Source organism: Alosa sapidissima, chromosome 14, assembly GCF_018492685.1.
Source record: "Alosa sapidissima isolate fAloSap1 chromosome 14, fAloSap1.pri, whole genome shotgun sequence".
Lineage (NCBI taxonomy): Eukaryota > Metazoa > Chordata > Actinopteri > Clupeiformes > Clupeidae > Alosa > Alosa sapidissima.
In genome coordinates this window covers 35,221,677-35,239,498 of record NC_055970.1, presented here as the reverse complement: position 1 = coordinate 35,239,498, position 17,822 = coordinate 35,221,677, and positions in this window count along the sequence as shown.

The following is a 17,822-nucleotide window of genomic DNA, read 5'->3' as shown; positions in this document are numbered from 1 at the left end:
GCTGTGTCTCCTCATCAGAAATTCTCTGTCGTAGTTTCTCATAATATTTACCACAGCTTCACCAGTTCATCACTGCAAACATCACCTAACCAACCGCTAGCTGTACAGTATGTGTCCTGAATACACTGTAAAAAAATGTGATCTCTGTGGACAGCCCAGGCTCCAAGAACGGCAACAAAAACAACCTGGGCAAACCTAGCCCATGAAAACATAACAAACTGTTCCAGCAAATCACAGGCGAGATGCGCATTTAGGAGAGTTTCAATTGCACGGGAGCAACACGGGAGGGAGGGGGAGGAAGTAGCGAGCTAGCTCTCTGTTTTGTTTGAAAGTCAACAGAAGTGATGTTGCCCAGCATCGCTTAGAGCACCTTTAAGTTTTTGAGGGTTTTTGAAGTATTTCATTAGTTCAGTTCATATTTTAGTAAAGTATTATTCAGGCTTTCCTATTATACTATATCCTATTAAGTTTTAAAACAACTATACATGCTATAACCAAACATTATCATGAGTGTCATGGTCTCTAAAAATAACATATTGGTATTCTGGGTCAAATATCAATACCAATATATAAATCCAAAAGAAATCCAAAAGAACAAATCCAAAAGAAAACTCCATTGGCATATGGGGCGTGCCACAACGAAATTAGTCCAGTTTGACAAAATAAAAAAATGGGTTTATTGGATATTCATAATCCACAGACCTTAGGGTCATTTGTTCAATTCCATTCAGCCAACCCAGAGATATTGGCCAAAATGTGAAAGCTATCCTCATCTCAGCAAAAAACAAGTTTTGAGAAAATCAGCTTTAAAGTTTGTGAAGTGTAATGAGCATATTATGTATATTTCCTCTCGACCAATTACCACAAGACTATGCATCCTGATAAAGTTCCTATGGCCTTTGGAATTAAAATAGCCCCAGTGCTGTCGCTGTCAACCTCTGTTGTCCATTCTCCAAAGAAATCCATAGCCAAAGATTGAATTGCTTCAGAATCCAAAAAGATCGAACTACACAGCGCAGTTTCAAAATGCTCCATTCACACAGGCGGTAAAACTCGTAAGGCATTAGTGGTTAACTATAACTTGTGAGGTAGCCTATAATGTTCGATAATCTTCTGACAGACAACAAGGACAATAGCCAAATGCTTAATGCATAGCCCAATGTTTTTGTTTTTAAATAGGCCGCCAACTACAAAACATATTATATATTGGACCAATCGGGTGCAATCTCCGTGAAGAATCTGGTCAGCAACAACTGTATGTTTAGGCTAGGTTGCTGTTTCTCCTCCTCAATCTCGGCTAAAATAGAAATTTTCTTCAGAATAATTATGAGCGAATAGGCTATTCATGATGACTTCTTGAAGAGGCCAAAAGCCAAAACACGAAGTTATCAGACCAAAGAAAACGGAAACTTTCCTGTTCTCTCATACAGCAAGCCTCTGAACGAGGAAGAGGAAGCCTACACATTTGGCCTTCAAAATCATATTTCTTGGTTGCTTTACAGTAATGTCAAAGAGTGATAGATAAGAGGTTTTAAGGAATTACAAAACAATACATAATTTAGTAATTTTTCGACCCTCTCATCATTCAAATCTCTAAATGGATTTCCGCAACATAGGACTCATTTTGTCATGGTACGCCCCATATACTGTAAACGTACCTGTGCAATATCTGAAATTTGTCTTTGTATGTGTAGACTGATGGGATGGATGGATTATAATGAATTTGTTGTGAAAACCAGTAGTCAAAGGAACACAAAGAAGATAGGGCCCTGGGAATGTAGGACCTTGGGAACATAGGGCTCTGGGAATATAGGACCCTGGGAACATAGGACCCTTTAACTGGGGAACATGGGTCCCTGGGAACATAGGACCCTTTTTCATGTTCCCATTACCTACCATGTTAATCTGGGGAACAAAGGATCCTGGGAACATAGGGATGTTCTCTTAATGATGCTACAGACATTATTTGCTCTACACTGGCATTTTGTCTGAATATGTCATGTCCTCTCCACAAGAGTAGCAGTATCCATAAAAAATAAAAGGAACTAAGGGCTGCTGAGAAAAAATGGCATAAATCCAAAGATGCCAGTGATCCGCTATCTGCCTTTTCATCCACAGTTACACTTGCTAAAAAAGATTTCTATCAGAGAAAACTTGAGAATAAATCTGGCGCTGCCTGCCTAGTATCTGCGTTCATTTTCATTTCACTCTCAGCCACCGGGGTGACCGGGGTAATTAGCGATGAGAGCGTATGGTGTTAGTTTCAAAATCAAAACTGGCTGTGGTCAATGCTAATAGCTATGCCTGCAAACATTTAAAAATGTGCAGTCAGAAGAATGTGTAAATTTATGTACAGCAAAGGTAGGCCTAAATAAATTGTTTCCTGTGCCAATGCGGTTTATTACTGGTTTGTAAAGGTTAGGCGAAGTAGGAACTAATGTTACGAATCAATGTGATTGGTTAGACTGGACCAATGATTTCAAAGTTAACACAAAGTATACCCCTGTGATGATGCTAGGGTTGCAGACATTCTCTATTGTGAGAGGACAGACTCTCTTCACAAAGTGAGGCAAAGCAGTAAGTATGGTAATGAGGCTAATTCAGAATGCCACAGGCAGTAAAAAACTTTGAACTTTACTTTCAAGTCCCTTCTTAATCCTCTGCTTCCATAAGCTATTTCACTCAACAAAGAATCAGCAAAGTTATCCAACATTACATCCTCTGGGTCCCATTACATCCATTCTTCTACAATCTATCACACTCAGGCCATGTCCACAAAACTATATATATTTTTTCTTACCGTTTTCACACCTTCAACGACACTGGTAAAAAAAAACCTTGCATCTACACAAAGAGGTGAAACCAACATAAAGCACTAAACTTCTAACAAAAGGTTGATACTCACGTGTACAGAAATCATGATATCTTAATGTGACAAACAAATGGTTTGGTTAGAGTGCGGTGGCTGGGTTTAGTGGTGGGGCTTTGTCGTAATCGAAAATGCAGGTTTTGCTGTCTACACGGCAAGGGCTAACCGACGGTTTAAAAAAAAAAAAAACACTCTGGAAAAAACACTTTTTTCAACTAGATTGATTTCAGGGATCCTAAAACACTGGGGTCGTGTGGACTCAAGGCCAAACCAATAAAAAACTTTACCGGTTTCAAAAAAATCAGCCTCGTTTGGACGGGCCCTCAGTATTTTGTCTGCGGTCACGTATGTTATTAATTCATCACTCAGTTCTGGAGAAGCTCCTTTTTCTTTCAAACAAGCAAGGGTGAAACCTTTGCTCAAGAAAAGCACACTCCATTCAATGGTCATGGGTTTTGTAAAGTTCCCTATGGAATCTCCCTATAGGACTTTTGGTTATCCAAAATGCATACTGACAATCAAATGCATACTGCCTAAGAACTCCTTCGTGTAGATTGTAGAAGCATCATCTTGGTCTCAAATGAAAGGTAACACTTTGAAGTTTCATGCTTGCATTTCAATTGTACTTCAGGGATTCTGATATGGAATGCCTACACTAAATATGGAATAATTACACAAATATAAATAAATAATAAAATAATAATAAACAAATAATAAATCTTTGCAATTTTTATTTCAATTCAATTGGTGTATACGAGATAGACTATATATCTGCACAACTAATATTGGCTAAAATAACATTATTCAATTTCTATGGATTCCTGTGAATATTTCAAGACCCGATATGCTATATCTAGCATATTGCTAAGGATATACAGTACACTGCAGCTAAAAGGTAGAGAAGCACCAAAGGCGGAGGAGGGGGAGGAGGGCATTTTTGATTAAATGTAATTGAGACATAGTTAGATTAATCTGACAATATAAAGCACTACACATATTTTACATGTATAAAAATTATTTAGAATGTTGGGGGGTGATGGGGGAAGGGGCAACCGTCCCGCCGGCGGGACATCGCAGAGGATGTGGTTTTAATTAAGCAATAAGCCCTGAGAGACCATAGTTAACAATGATCATAGAACAGCTAAGGAGCATTGCAACCGCCCCTGTTCTAAAATCACTTACAGATTTAAGTGGCTTATTGCTTTTTCAAAACAATTACATGTACACGGCAAGATTTCACAAAATAAAGGAACGGCAATGAGAAATGTAACAATTTATTCATAGATAATCATTCTTCCATGCAGATGCAGCAACTCTAACTTTTGTATCAAGTTGTGGTAGCGAAGCAATATAGAACGAAATGCGGTCAACATGTGGTTGTGCTGGATTACAACAGCATTGAACACGATTCAGCCAGTCATAAAAAGGACCGGAATTATCCATTTTAGAATGGTTAATATGCAGTGCTCGAATTTTGTGGGAGCCAGAGGGAGCTGAGCTCCCATAGAGTGAGGACCGGCTCCCATGAAAGCAACAAAGTCAAAAATCTGAGGGGATCTCTCATATCTGAAGGTGTCTGGCATTGTAATTTAATCTTAAACAACCGCTCATTATCCCACCCTGTGTGATCTCTTACCATTAAAGACGTTAAATTAAAATATAAGCTACTACGGGACATAGACATAGACGTACCCTACGCTCTTGAACAGACCAGGACTGCACTTCACCACCACACCACTAGACTATATGAGCAAACCGTATACGATCGATTTCATAGCACTCGCAAGTCTGAAGAAGTCACCCTACTTTGATGCGAGTGTTTTGTCTATTTACATAGGCGTTCATTGGGCTAGTCTACATGGTTTGATACATGCGTAAAGTCCTGTTTGCTGTTGAACTTGCACTTCACCTCTTCTATGTTGATTGACAAAGCCATAAATTATGGCCCATAATGCAGCCTACTGTACTTCAATGATTGTGTGAACTGATCTGTAGCTATCGTCTGCCATTCAGAGCTCCGGAAAGTTCCCAGATATTTTGAAACACCTGTTAGCAATCTCTGATGGCGGACTATTCAATGGCTATATGACAACATCTCAGTTGCAAATTCCAAAATTGTTTGTCTATTAATTTTCCACGCTTCAACACACGAGACGACTGAACACCCAGGTGTTGTTATATGTGTACATTAGCCTACTAGAACATAGTTTGGCTGCAATGGCTTTGATTAACTTTCTGCCAGTTAGTGCATTATCCCTGTGTATAAGTTATACTACATGCATTATTATGTTTGACACTGAGGATAGCCTATCTGAGACGGTGGTCTGGTTCAAATGACTTAAGTGCGCCACATACTCGACGCACCCGACCTGTAGCGCGACAATGTGACGTCACAGAAGCGCCGTAACCATTTATACTCGCGCATCGTGGTTTACGACACTAGTTGCAATATTCTCCTGAACAGAGGTGTCGCTGTTGTGAAAAGATTAACGCTAACTATGTTACACAGCAGAAGAAGCTGCATTAAGAAACACTAGTAGCAGAGAATGTAAACGGGCTCTGCTATTAGCTAGCCTCTGTGATGGTACTTCAGACTTTGGTTGCTACTATTCACAACTACCACCATCATTATCATCTAGTTTCCAAGGTGTGCGCACAGGTAGATGCTAGTAACTTTATTAACTTATCCAGCAAACTATTACAAATTCACGACTGTAACAAAACACTGCAACTCTCGCTTGCCCTCGAACTAGTCCATCTTCCTGTTTCCGCTTTGTCGCGCTTGTCTGAAAAAAAATGAGTGGTGCGCTACCTCACGCTACCTGGCTAAAATCCTGGCGCGCCAGCAAGATCTACGTCATTTTGACGTCACGGTGTCGCGCTACCGGTCGGGTGCGTCGAGTATGTAGAACGCCTTGTGAAATTGAGAATGGCACTCATACTAAATCGTTTAGTCTATTTCTTTGTATTGTGAAATTGAAATGAAATATGGACTATTACAATCAATAATATGTTGAAATTAATTAAAAGGAATCAATTTCTATGAAAAATCTCTGTCTGTTGTGTGTGTGTGTCAAGGTAAAGTCTATGGCCTACCGTGCGCATATACTGCGCAAAAACGCCACTTGCGCCTAGGCTATTTAATTGTATCGCCTTGTGAGGCTATGCGCGGGGTGTGCCAACTTTATGAGATAGATGACCCCCTTAAAGACAAAAAGATCATTCGAGCCCTGTTAATATGTGTTCCCTAAACACACGTTACCATCAGGGATGGATTACTGAACGGGCCTACAGGGCCCAGGCCCAGGGGGCCAAGGGGGCCCTGAAGCCCAAGCCTTTGCATGGAATCATTGCCTCAATATCAACAAGTCAGGATGTAGGCTATGAATCTGATTGAATTTAGTATTGGCCATCCCCAAAATGCACCAGAATACAGGAAATCACATCAAACAATTTAAAAAATTTCTGGGGGAGGACCCCCAAACCCCCCACCCACATATACGACAATTAGTGGGGGGCCCTTAATATATCTGGGCCCAAGGGCCCGAAAGTTATTTGGAACCGGAGAGTTGCCGGGTCGAACCCCGATCAGTAGGCACGGCTGAAGTGCCCTTGAGCAAGGCACCTAACCCCTCACTGCTCCCCGAGCCCCGCTGTTGTTGTAGGCAGCTCACTGTGCCGGGATTAGTGTGTGCTTCACCTCAATGTGTGCTGAGTGTGTTTCACTAATTCACGGATTGGATAAATGCAGAGACCAAATTTCCCTCACGGGATCAAAAGAGTATATATACTTATACATATACCACATATTTTTCAACCCCCTGAATTAAAGATAAACGTCTACACTTCATGCACATATTGTTTCATTTCAGATCCATTATGGTTGTGTACAGACTGAGGCAAAATTACAAAAAGAAATAAGAAATAAGAAAAATGTATCACTGTCCAAATATTAAGAACATTTGCTAACTTTTTCTGTAGCTCTAGCCATTGTTTTCCCTAACTTAGTCCAGCATCACCACCTGACCCCACTTTGTTACTGGTTGTGAGTATATTGTCTACTACATTAGTGTGCTTCATTAATTTATTCATTCAGTCAATTATTCAACCTTTATTTAATTCTCAGAAATTCATTGGGAGTAGCAGTCTTTTTCGGTGATGCCAAGATCACAAGTAAAACAAAAAAGAATAGTAATACAATAGAATATATATGGTTATGGTCATGGTTATGGGATTTGGCAGACGCCTTTGTCCAAAGCGACACACACAAAAACAACAGAATATTTAAAACTTAACAGGGAACAGATTAAAATGTTGGTCAAACTATAATAAGGAGAATAGCAATGATAAACAACAATGTCAATTCAATCAATAGCCTAATAAAATAAGCAATGAATATTTACAAAATAAACCAAAACAAAATGAACATAAAAGATAAAAAAAAAGTAGTTATTCAGCAACAATGGTTGCCAAGGACCAAAATAATACAAAATGTTTTATTTGCCACTGTGACTGATTCTACTCAGTTCTATGTTTGCTTGTGCATGTTGGCCTCAAGAGTGTCTTAGCCAATCACAACTGAAGATCGAAACTGTCTGTTTGACAGTTTGAACCACCTCAGCTGAGAATTAAAAATATTATAGTAGTGGGGCAAAAGGATTAATTCAGTTTTTTTTTTTTTTTTAAATGTTAAAGATTGGTGCAACTTATTTAATAGCTTAAGGTTAAATCTTGTTGGGAACCAAAAAAAGTCTTCAAGAAAAAAAAAGCTCTGTTAGTGCTCCGAAGGGAAACATGTAGACTAACATGTCTGATTACCCTGTAATCAAATACTAATTTTTTGGCCCATCCCAGGCTGCATTAAGATGTTTTAATAATATTTCTGTTTCACTTGAGTGTCAAAAGTGTGATTTAGAGAACAGTACTCTTTCCCACCTTTCACCAATAAAAGCATAAATGCACGTATCAAGACAGGACAAACGGGCAAGTGCTTGAGCACCACTTGTCTGTCTGAGGCCCATACTCCTTATGAACTATACACTATATACCACACTCCATATCTAACATTCTGCTAATGAACAACCAATTCAACCTCTACATTGTGATCCCAGGGTGGTGGAACTGGATTTACAAAACACACAGAATATGAATTGAATGACATGTTATCATAACTGGGTGAAGTTGTAGGAAACTGGGCAGACACATTTGAATCCAGTTTTACAGCCATACTACCTGCCATACTGCAATTGGTCTAAAAATATCAATACACTTTTATATATTAGGCTAGTATACTTTTTTCTTTTCCTCTTTTTATTTCTCATTCTTCATCATGTCTGTTCGGTTTGTTTTTTTTAATCATTGTTATTCATTCTTTCCTACTTTCCCACAATTTTTTGTCCTTTAATGTTTTATTTACTGTAGTCTCTTATAACCTAAGCCTATTTAAATGTGTGTACAAATAAGAAAAAAAGATCACTATGGATGCGCAAAGATTGATCATCAAGAGTTGAAGAATCTTATTAGTATTTTGTATTGTCCCATGAGAAATGATAGTGATTCTTTTTCATGGATATTGGCGTTTCCTGTCTGAGTTTCCATTTCATGTAAATAGGAAATTTGTGAACACTAGGAAAAGCAAGTTTGGTTGAGTGTATGTTTCTGTATGCAAGTGTGTGTCCCTAAGTGTGTACTGCAATCGCAGCAGCAGTGTTGGTATGTCTGAGTCAGCAATGTGCTGTGTGCTATATCAGGCAGAGCTTGGTTGCAGCATGCCTAATTTTGGATTTTCCATAAGTGGCATGTGTGCTAAATATCCTCAGAACATGCTGGGCAAAAAAGGCTTCTGGATCTACCTTAATACTCCATTTTCTTCTTAGATTAGTGTTGGTAAAACATTAGAATTTATACACTTTATATTTATATTTAGGCTATTATATACTACTGTTTATCTTATATTGGTTGTAATCTGTTGAATTTGTTGTGAACTATTCATAGGTTACATTAATATCAACATAAAATGCAAGTTTGGTGGGGTTACTTGCTTGCCCCCCTTATTGAGATAAAATGGAATACAGAAAAAAATCTCTGCAAAATCATTTAGGCAAAATCCAACAAATATTAACATATTGACATCTCTATCTGATGGGTGAATAAAAAGGAGCATATAAATGATTTTGCCGCAAGCCTGTGCTCATCTTGTTTCCACCATAGCAGGATTTATTTCCCAACATTAGGGATAGTCACGCTTAAGAGGAAGTTGATATCTGGGCCCAGGGTTATCAGATTGGATCAAATGTTGAAAAGGGGTTGTTCAAAGGGAAAAAAGGATCCTGAAATTGGATTGGATCATGTAATCGAATATTGGTTTTGATCTGGATAAATTGTCATTGTGATATGTTAGAAACACATATCCGGATTTTGTCATTCTGAAAAGGTTGTATCTGGATCAGGTTGATCCAATCCCAAATTGCTTAAATTGCCAAATTGGCATAAAAGAAAAATGGATTATCTGATCCTGGATTGTAAAACATATTGTAAAATATCAGGGCTGGACTGGGACAAAAAATCAGCCCTGGCATTTTTGGCCCAGGCAGCCTACACCCACCATGATTGGTCAGACACATTCCCTGCAGACAGTCCACTTAAAATATGTGTGCATTCATTCTATGTCATGAGATGCCTTCTGCGTGATAGTTTTGGATCTTTCAAGAGGAGTCTCAAGACATATCTGTTCAGCTTACACTTAAATAATGAATTCATTCTTAGAGTTATGATTTGTATATTTATGGTATTTTTTATTATTGATATTTGATATTATATTGACATTGTTATTATTACTATATTTATTAATATTGCAGATATTGGCCTAAGTGAGGGTCCAGGGGTTCTTTCCCACAGAAATTTTTAAAAATCTTGCTGATAAACACACCATTTTAACACAGTTTGGGAGGGACATACAGAGCAAGTAGAGCTCGCCTTCTGTCTAATTCGGCTAGGTGACGTGAACATTGGCTACCTGCATATCACTTCACTGCTTGACAATAGGCCTACCCTGCATGGTGACATTTCACGTTAATAATGGAGATGTTAGCAAAACTATAGCTTTTGGTTAACAGAGATGCATTGTTTCTTTTTACTTTCGGTCCGCGGTTCTATGATATGATTCAATTGTGCCGCAAATTAACAGACAGCTGGGCGTAATTCAAATTCATGGCTCCATAGACCAGCAATCTATTCGTCGAGGAGGCTCATAGTTTGAGAAACGCTACAGATCATAGACAGAGATAGCTCTGGGAACAGAACACAGGCATTATTTTGTTGTCACAGTCGGCGTTGTATTAGTCCAAAAAAAAATGGTATGGAAAATGTAGCCTACATATGGGTAAAAAAAAACATACAAACTGTATATATAGCCTAAATTATAATTACAGCGGCAATTCGGCCCAAAAGTGCATCGGCCCACCGGGAAAATCACCAGTATGCCAAATGGCCAGTCCAGTCAGTGGGCCACAGAATTCATTTTAATCAATTTCAATTAGAAAACAAAATATTTAAAAAGCAAGGACAGTTAGTGGCCGACTGGTTCATTTTCTTTACTGACACTGGGCTCGTGGGCTGGCCCAATAACAGGCCCCACCCCTCCCACTTTGGCTCTGTTAGCACGTCAAGATGGATAAACAAAGTGCATGTAGAAGCTGCAAAGGGTAAGGCTATTTGCACCCTTGGAACAATTAGCAGTGTATGCTATTCGTACCCTGGTGCAATTAGAAGTGAATTCTATTCATACTCGGGTGCACACAGCAATGTGTTCTATTAATACCCCGTCTGATACAAATATTAATGTATGCTATTCGTACCCTGGTGCACACAGCAATGTGTTCTATCAATACCCCGTCTGGTACAAATATCAGTGTATGCTATTTGCACCCCTGTGCATTTACTCTGGCATATTGATCACACAATGTTATAATAAAAAATAAAAAGAGCAACATGTTTTTGTTGTTACGTCACAGGGTGTGAATAGCTCAGCTGTGTAATAGACGCTCTGAATAAGGTATGCTTAGATGTATAGTAGAAGTGGATGCTATTTGTACCCTGGTGTATATAGTAAATTATGCTATTTACATCCTGGTGCGTGAGCTAGCTAATTGTTGCAATCAAAACTTTTGAGAACCGATTTCTTGTTCAAATTGCGCGCTTTCTCTCCAGAGACGTTGGTACACGTGCACACTCACTCTGCCAAAACGCATTATGCAGGAATCAAACCCCAGTCTCCCATGTACTAAACTATGTCTGTGACAACTGCACTATCTACTTCCACAACAAAATGGGTGTTTGCAGGTAAACTTATAGTTCATAATCCTCAACGGTTGTATGTGTTCACTGAACGAAGATTATGAAAATAAAACACAACTTTTCAATCTAAAACTTAATTTGAACAGATATTAGTGCCGAAACCGCTCAGAATTCTTAACTTTCTGCTGACGAAAAAACGAATGTCCGCCATGTTTTTTGTGCACGTGAGCAACGTGTTTTTGTTGTTATGTCACAGGGTGTTAATAGCTCAGCTGTGTGGCCAAAGCTATTCGTACCAGGGGTGTAGACACTCCAAAAAACAAAACAAATGTGGTAGCTTCAAGAGAGCATTCACTCACCATCGTTATCTCATTTTTGACAGAGGTGATATGGTGTATATATAGCTGGTATAGATTTTTTTTAAAGAGCAGAAATTGTTTTTAATATAGGCCTATCTTTTCTTACCATCTTGTCTTTTTAATTACATCCGCCATCCATCATAATCAGCTGCCCATTACTACCATTCCTAATAGATGAATATGGACTTGTTTCATTCATCATGACCAAAGCAGTAGCCCTACATAGGCTATATCTGGATCTAAACAGTGACTCAGAATCTCACATAAACCCAGTGTTTCCTCTAGATTTTTTTTAGCAGTAGGTCCTTTATTTGGTGAACAGAGGTGCAAATCATCTCCTTTACATTCTTTGGTTATAGGCTAGTCTGCGATTCACATTAACTGTAGGCTATCACCGCAAGCAAAGTCCTTTTGTACATACTGTATTTATTATCTTAATATCCTCATTTGGAAATAAACTTAATATCCTCATTTGGAAATAACTGGTGGGAAACTGCATATCCTCATGTGGAAATAACTGGTGGGAAACTGCATATCCTCACGTGGAAATAACTGGTGGGAAACTGGGAAACTTAATATCCTCATGTTGAAATAACTGGTGGGAAACTTAATATCATCATGTTGAAATAACTGGTAGCAAACTGCATATCCTCATGTGGAAATAACTGGTGGGAAACTGGGAAAACTGCATATCCTCATGTGGAAATAACTGGTGGGAAACTGGGAAACTTAATATCCTCGTGTTGAAATAACTGGAGGGAAACTGGGAAACTGCATATCCTCACATGGAAATAACTGGTGGGAAACTGGGAAACTTAATATCCTCATATTGAAATAACTGGTGGGAAACTGGGAAACTTAATATCCTCATGTGGAAATAACTGGTAGGAAACTGGGAAACTTAATATCCTCATGTGGAAATAACTGGTAGGAAACTGCATATCCTCATGTTGAAATAACTGGTAGGAAACTGCATATCCTCATGTGGAAATAACTGGTGGGAAACTGGGAAAATGAATATCCTCACGTGGAAATAACTGGTGGGACACTGGGAAACTTAATATCCTCATGTGGAAATAACTGGTGGGAAACTGGGAAACTTAATATCCTCATGTAGAAATAACTGGTGGGAAACTGCATGTCCTCATGTGGAAATAACTGGTGGGAAACTGGGAAACTAAATACCCTCATGTTGAAATAACTGGTGGGAAACTTAATATCCTCATGTGAAATAACTGGTGGGAAACTGGGAAACTGCATATCCTCACGTGGAAATAACTGGTGGGAAACTGGGAAATGTAATATCCTCATGTTGAAATAACTGGTGGGAAACTGCATATCCTCATGTGAAAATAACTGGTGGGAAACTGGGAAACTTAATATCCTCATGTTGAAATAACTGGTGGGAAACTGGGAAACTTAATATCCTCAGGTTGAAATAACTGGTGGGAAACTGGGAAACTAAATATCCTCATGTTGAAATAACTGGTGGGAAACTTAATATCCTCACGTGGAAATAACTGGTAGGAAACTGCATATCCTCATGTTGAAATAACAGTTGGGAAACTGGGAAACGTAATATCCTCATGTTGAAATAACTGGTGGGAAACTGCATATCCTCACGTGGAAATAACTGGTGGGAAACTGGGAAACTTAATATCCTCATGTTGAAATAACTGGTGGGAAACTGGGAAACTAAATATCCTCATGTTGAAATAACTGGTGGGAAACTGGGAAAATGAATATCCTCACATGGAAATAACTGGTAGGAAACTGCATATCCTCACGTGGAAATAACTGGTGGGAAACTGGGAAACTTAATGTCCTTATGTTGAAATAACTGGTGGGAAACTGAGAAACTTAATATCCTCATGTTGAAATAACTGGTGGGAAACTGGAAAACTGCATATCCTCACGTGGAAATAACTGGTGGGAAACTGAGAAACTTAATATCCTCATGTTGAAATAACTGGTAGGAAATTGCATATCCTCATGTGGAAATAACTGGTGGGAAACTGGGAAAATGAATATCCTCACGTGGAAATAACTGGTGGGAAACTGGGAAACTTAATATCTTCATGTTGAAATAACTGGTGGAAAACTGGGAAACTTCATATCCTCATGTTGAAATAATTGGTGGGAAACTTAATATCCTCATGTGGAAATAACTGGTGGGAAACTGGGAAACTTAATATCCACATGTGGAAATAACTGGTAGGAAACTGCATATCCTCATGTGGAAATAACTGGTGGGAAACTGGGAAACTGAATATCCTCATGTGGAAATAACTGGTGGGAAACTGGGAAACTTAATATCCTCATGTTGAAATAACTGGTGGGAAACTTAATATCCTCATGTGGAAATAACTGGTAGGAAACTGCATATCCTCACATGGAAATAACTGGTGGGAAACTGGGTAACTTAATATCCTCATGTTGAAATAACTGGTGGGAAACTTAATATCCTCATGTTGAAATAACTGGTGGGAAACTGGGAAACTTAATATCCTCATGTGGAAATAACTGGTGGGAAATTGGGAAACTTAATATCCTCATGTTGAAATAACTGGTGGGAAACTGCATATCCTCATGTGGAAATAACTGGTGGGAAACTGGGAAAATGAATATCCTCACATGGAAATAACTGGTGGGAAACTGGGAAACTTAATATCCTCATGTTGAAATAACTGGTGGGAAACTGCATATCCTCATGTGGAAATAACTGGAGGGAAACTTAATATCCTCATGTTGAAATAACTGGTGGGAAATTGGGAAACTTAATATCCTCATGTTGAAATAACTGGTGGGAAACTGCATATCCTCATGTGGAAATAACTGGTGGGAAACTGGGAAAATGAATATCCTCACATGGAAATAACTGGTGGGAAACTGGGAAACTTAATATCCTCATTTGGAAATAACTGGTAGGAAACTGCATATCCCAACGTGGAAATAACTGGTGGGAAACTGGGAAACTTAATGATCTCATGTTGAAATAACTGGTGGGAAACTGGGAAACTTAATATCCTCATGTTGAAATAACTGGTGGGAAACTGGGAAACTGCATATCCTCATATGGAAATAACTGGTGGGAAACTGGGAAAATGAATATCCTCACGTGGAAATAACTGGTGGGAAACTGGGAAACTTAATATCCTCATGTTGAAATAACTGGTAGGAAACTGCATATCCTCATGTGGAAATAACTGGTGGGAAACTGGGAAAATGAATATCCTCACGTGGAAATAACTGGTGGGAAACTGGGAAACTTAATATCCTCATTTGGATATAACTGGTGGGAAACTGCATATCCTCATGTGGAAATAACTGGTGGGAAACTGCATATCCTCATGTGGAAATAACTGGTGGGAAACTGGGAAACTTAATATCCTCATGTTGAAATAACTGGTGGGAAACTGGGAAACTTAATATCCTCATTTGGATATAACTGGTGAGAAACGGCATATCCTCATGTGGAAATAACTGGTGGGAAACTGCATATCCTCACGTGAAAATAACTGGTGGGAAACTGGGAAACTTAATATCCTCATTTGGAAATAACTGGTAGGAAACTGCATATCCTTACGTGGAAATAACTGGTGGGAAACTGGGAAACTTAATGTCCTCATGTTGAAATAACTGGTGGGAAACTGGGAAACTTAATATCCTCATGTTGAAATAACTGGTGGGAAACTGGGAAACTGCATATCCTCACGTGGAAATAACTGGTGGGAAACTGGGAAACTTAATATCCTCATGTTGAAATAACTGGTGGGAAACTTAATATCATCATGTTGAAATAACTGGTAGCAAACTGCATATCCTCATGTGGAAATAACTGGTGGGAAACTGGGAAAACTGCATATCCTCATGTGGAAATAACTGGTGGGAAACTGGGAAACTTAATATCCTCATGTTGAAATAACTGGTAGGAAACTGCATATCCTCATGTGGAAATAACTGGTGGGAAACTGGGAAAATGAATATCCTCACGTGGAAATAACTGGTGGGACACTGGGAAACTTAATATCCTCATGTGGAAATAACTGGAGGGAAACTGGGAAACTGCATATCCTCACATGGAAATAACTGGTGGGAAACTGGGAAACTTAATATCCTCATATTGAAATAACTGGTGGGAAACTGGGAAACTTAATATCCTCATGTGGAAATAACTGGTAGGAAATTGGGAAACTTAATATCCTCATGTGGAAATAACTGGTAGGAAACTGCATATCCTCATGTTGAAATAACTGGTAGGAAACTGCATATCCTCATGTGGAAATAACTGGTGGGAAACTGGGAAAATGAATATCCTCACGTGGAAATAACTGGTGGGACACTGGGAAACTTAATATCCTCATGTGGAAATAACTGGTGGGAAACTGGGAAACTTAATATCCTCATGTAGAAATAACTGGTGGGAAACTGCATGTCCTCATGTGGAAATAACTGGTGGGAAACTGGGAAACTAAATACCCTCATGTTGAAATAACTGGTGGGAAACTTAATATCCTCATGTGAAATAACTGGTGGGAAACTGGGAAACTGCATATCCTCACGTGGAAATAACTGGTGGGAAACTGGGAAACTTAATATCTTCATGTTGAAATAACTGGTGGAAAACTGGGAAACTTCATATCCTCATGTTGAAATAACTGGTGGGAAACTTAATATCCTCATGTGGAAATAACTGGTGGGAAACTGGGAAACTTAATATCCACATGTGGAAATAACTGGTAGGAAACTGCATATCCTCATGTGGAAATAACTGGTGGGAAACTGGGAAACTGAATATCCTCATGTGGAAATAACTGGTGGGAAACTGGGAAACTTAATATCCTCATGTTGAAATAACTGGTGGGAAACTTAATATCCTCATATGGAAATAACTGGTAGGAAACTGCATATCCTCACATGGAAATAACTGGTGGGAAACTGGGTAACTTAATATCCTCATGTTGAAATAACTGGTGGGAAACTTAATATCCTCATGTTGAAATAACTGGTGGGAAACTGGGAAACTTAATATCCTCATGTGGAAATAACTGGTGGGAAATTGGGAAACTTAATATCCTCATGTTGAAATAACTGGTGGGAAACTGCATATCCTCATGTGGAAATAACTGGTGGGAAACTGGGAAAATGAATATCCTCACATGGAAATAACTGGTGGGAAACTGGGAAACTTAATATCCTCATGTTGAAATAACTGGTGGGAAACTGCATATCCTCATGTGGAAATAACTGGAGGGAAACTTAATATCCTCATGTTGAAATAACTGGTGGGAAATTGGGAAACTTAATATCCTCATGTTGAAATAACTGGTGGGAAACTGCATATCCTCATGTGGAAATAACTGGTGGGAAACTGGGAAAATGAATATCCTCACATGGAAATAACTGGTGGGAAACTGGGAAACTTAATATCCTCATTTGGAAATAACTGGTAGGAAACTGCATATCCCAACGTGGAAATAACTGGTGGGAAACTGGGAAACTTAATGATCTCATGTTGAAATAACTGGTGGGAAACTGGGAAACTTAATATCCTCATGTTGAAATAACTGGTGGGAAACTGGGAAACTGCATATCCTCATATGGAAATAACTGGTGGGAAACTGGGAAAATGAATATCCTCACGTGGAAATAACTGGTGGGAAACTGGGAAACTTAATATCCTCATGTTGAAATAACTGGTAGGAAACTGCATATCCTCATGTGGAAATAACTGGTGGGAAACTGGGAAAATGAATATCCTCACGTGGAAATAACTGGTGGGAAACTGGGAAACTTAATATCCTCATTTGGATATAACTGGTGGGAAACTGCATATCCTCATGTGGAAATAACTGGTGGGAAACTGCATATCCTCATGTGGAAATAACTGGTGGGAAACTGGGAAACTTAATATCCTCATGTTGAAATAACTGGTGGGAAACTGGGAAACTTAATATCCTCATTTGGATATAACTGGTGGGAAACGGCATATCCTCATGTGGAAATAACTGGTGGGAAACTGCATATCCTCACGTGAAAATAACTGGTGGGAAACTGGGAAACTTAATATCCTCATTTGGAAATAACTGGTAGGAAACTGCATATCCTTACGTGGAAATAACTGGTGGGAAACTGGGAAACTTAATGTCCTCATGTTGAAATAACTGGTGGGAAACTGGGAAACTTAATATCCTCATGTTGAAATAACTGGTGGGAAACTGGGAAACTGCATATCCTCACGTGGAAATAACTGGTGGGAAACTGGTAAACTTAATATCCTCATGTGGAAATAACTGGTA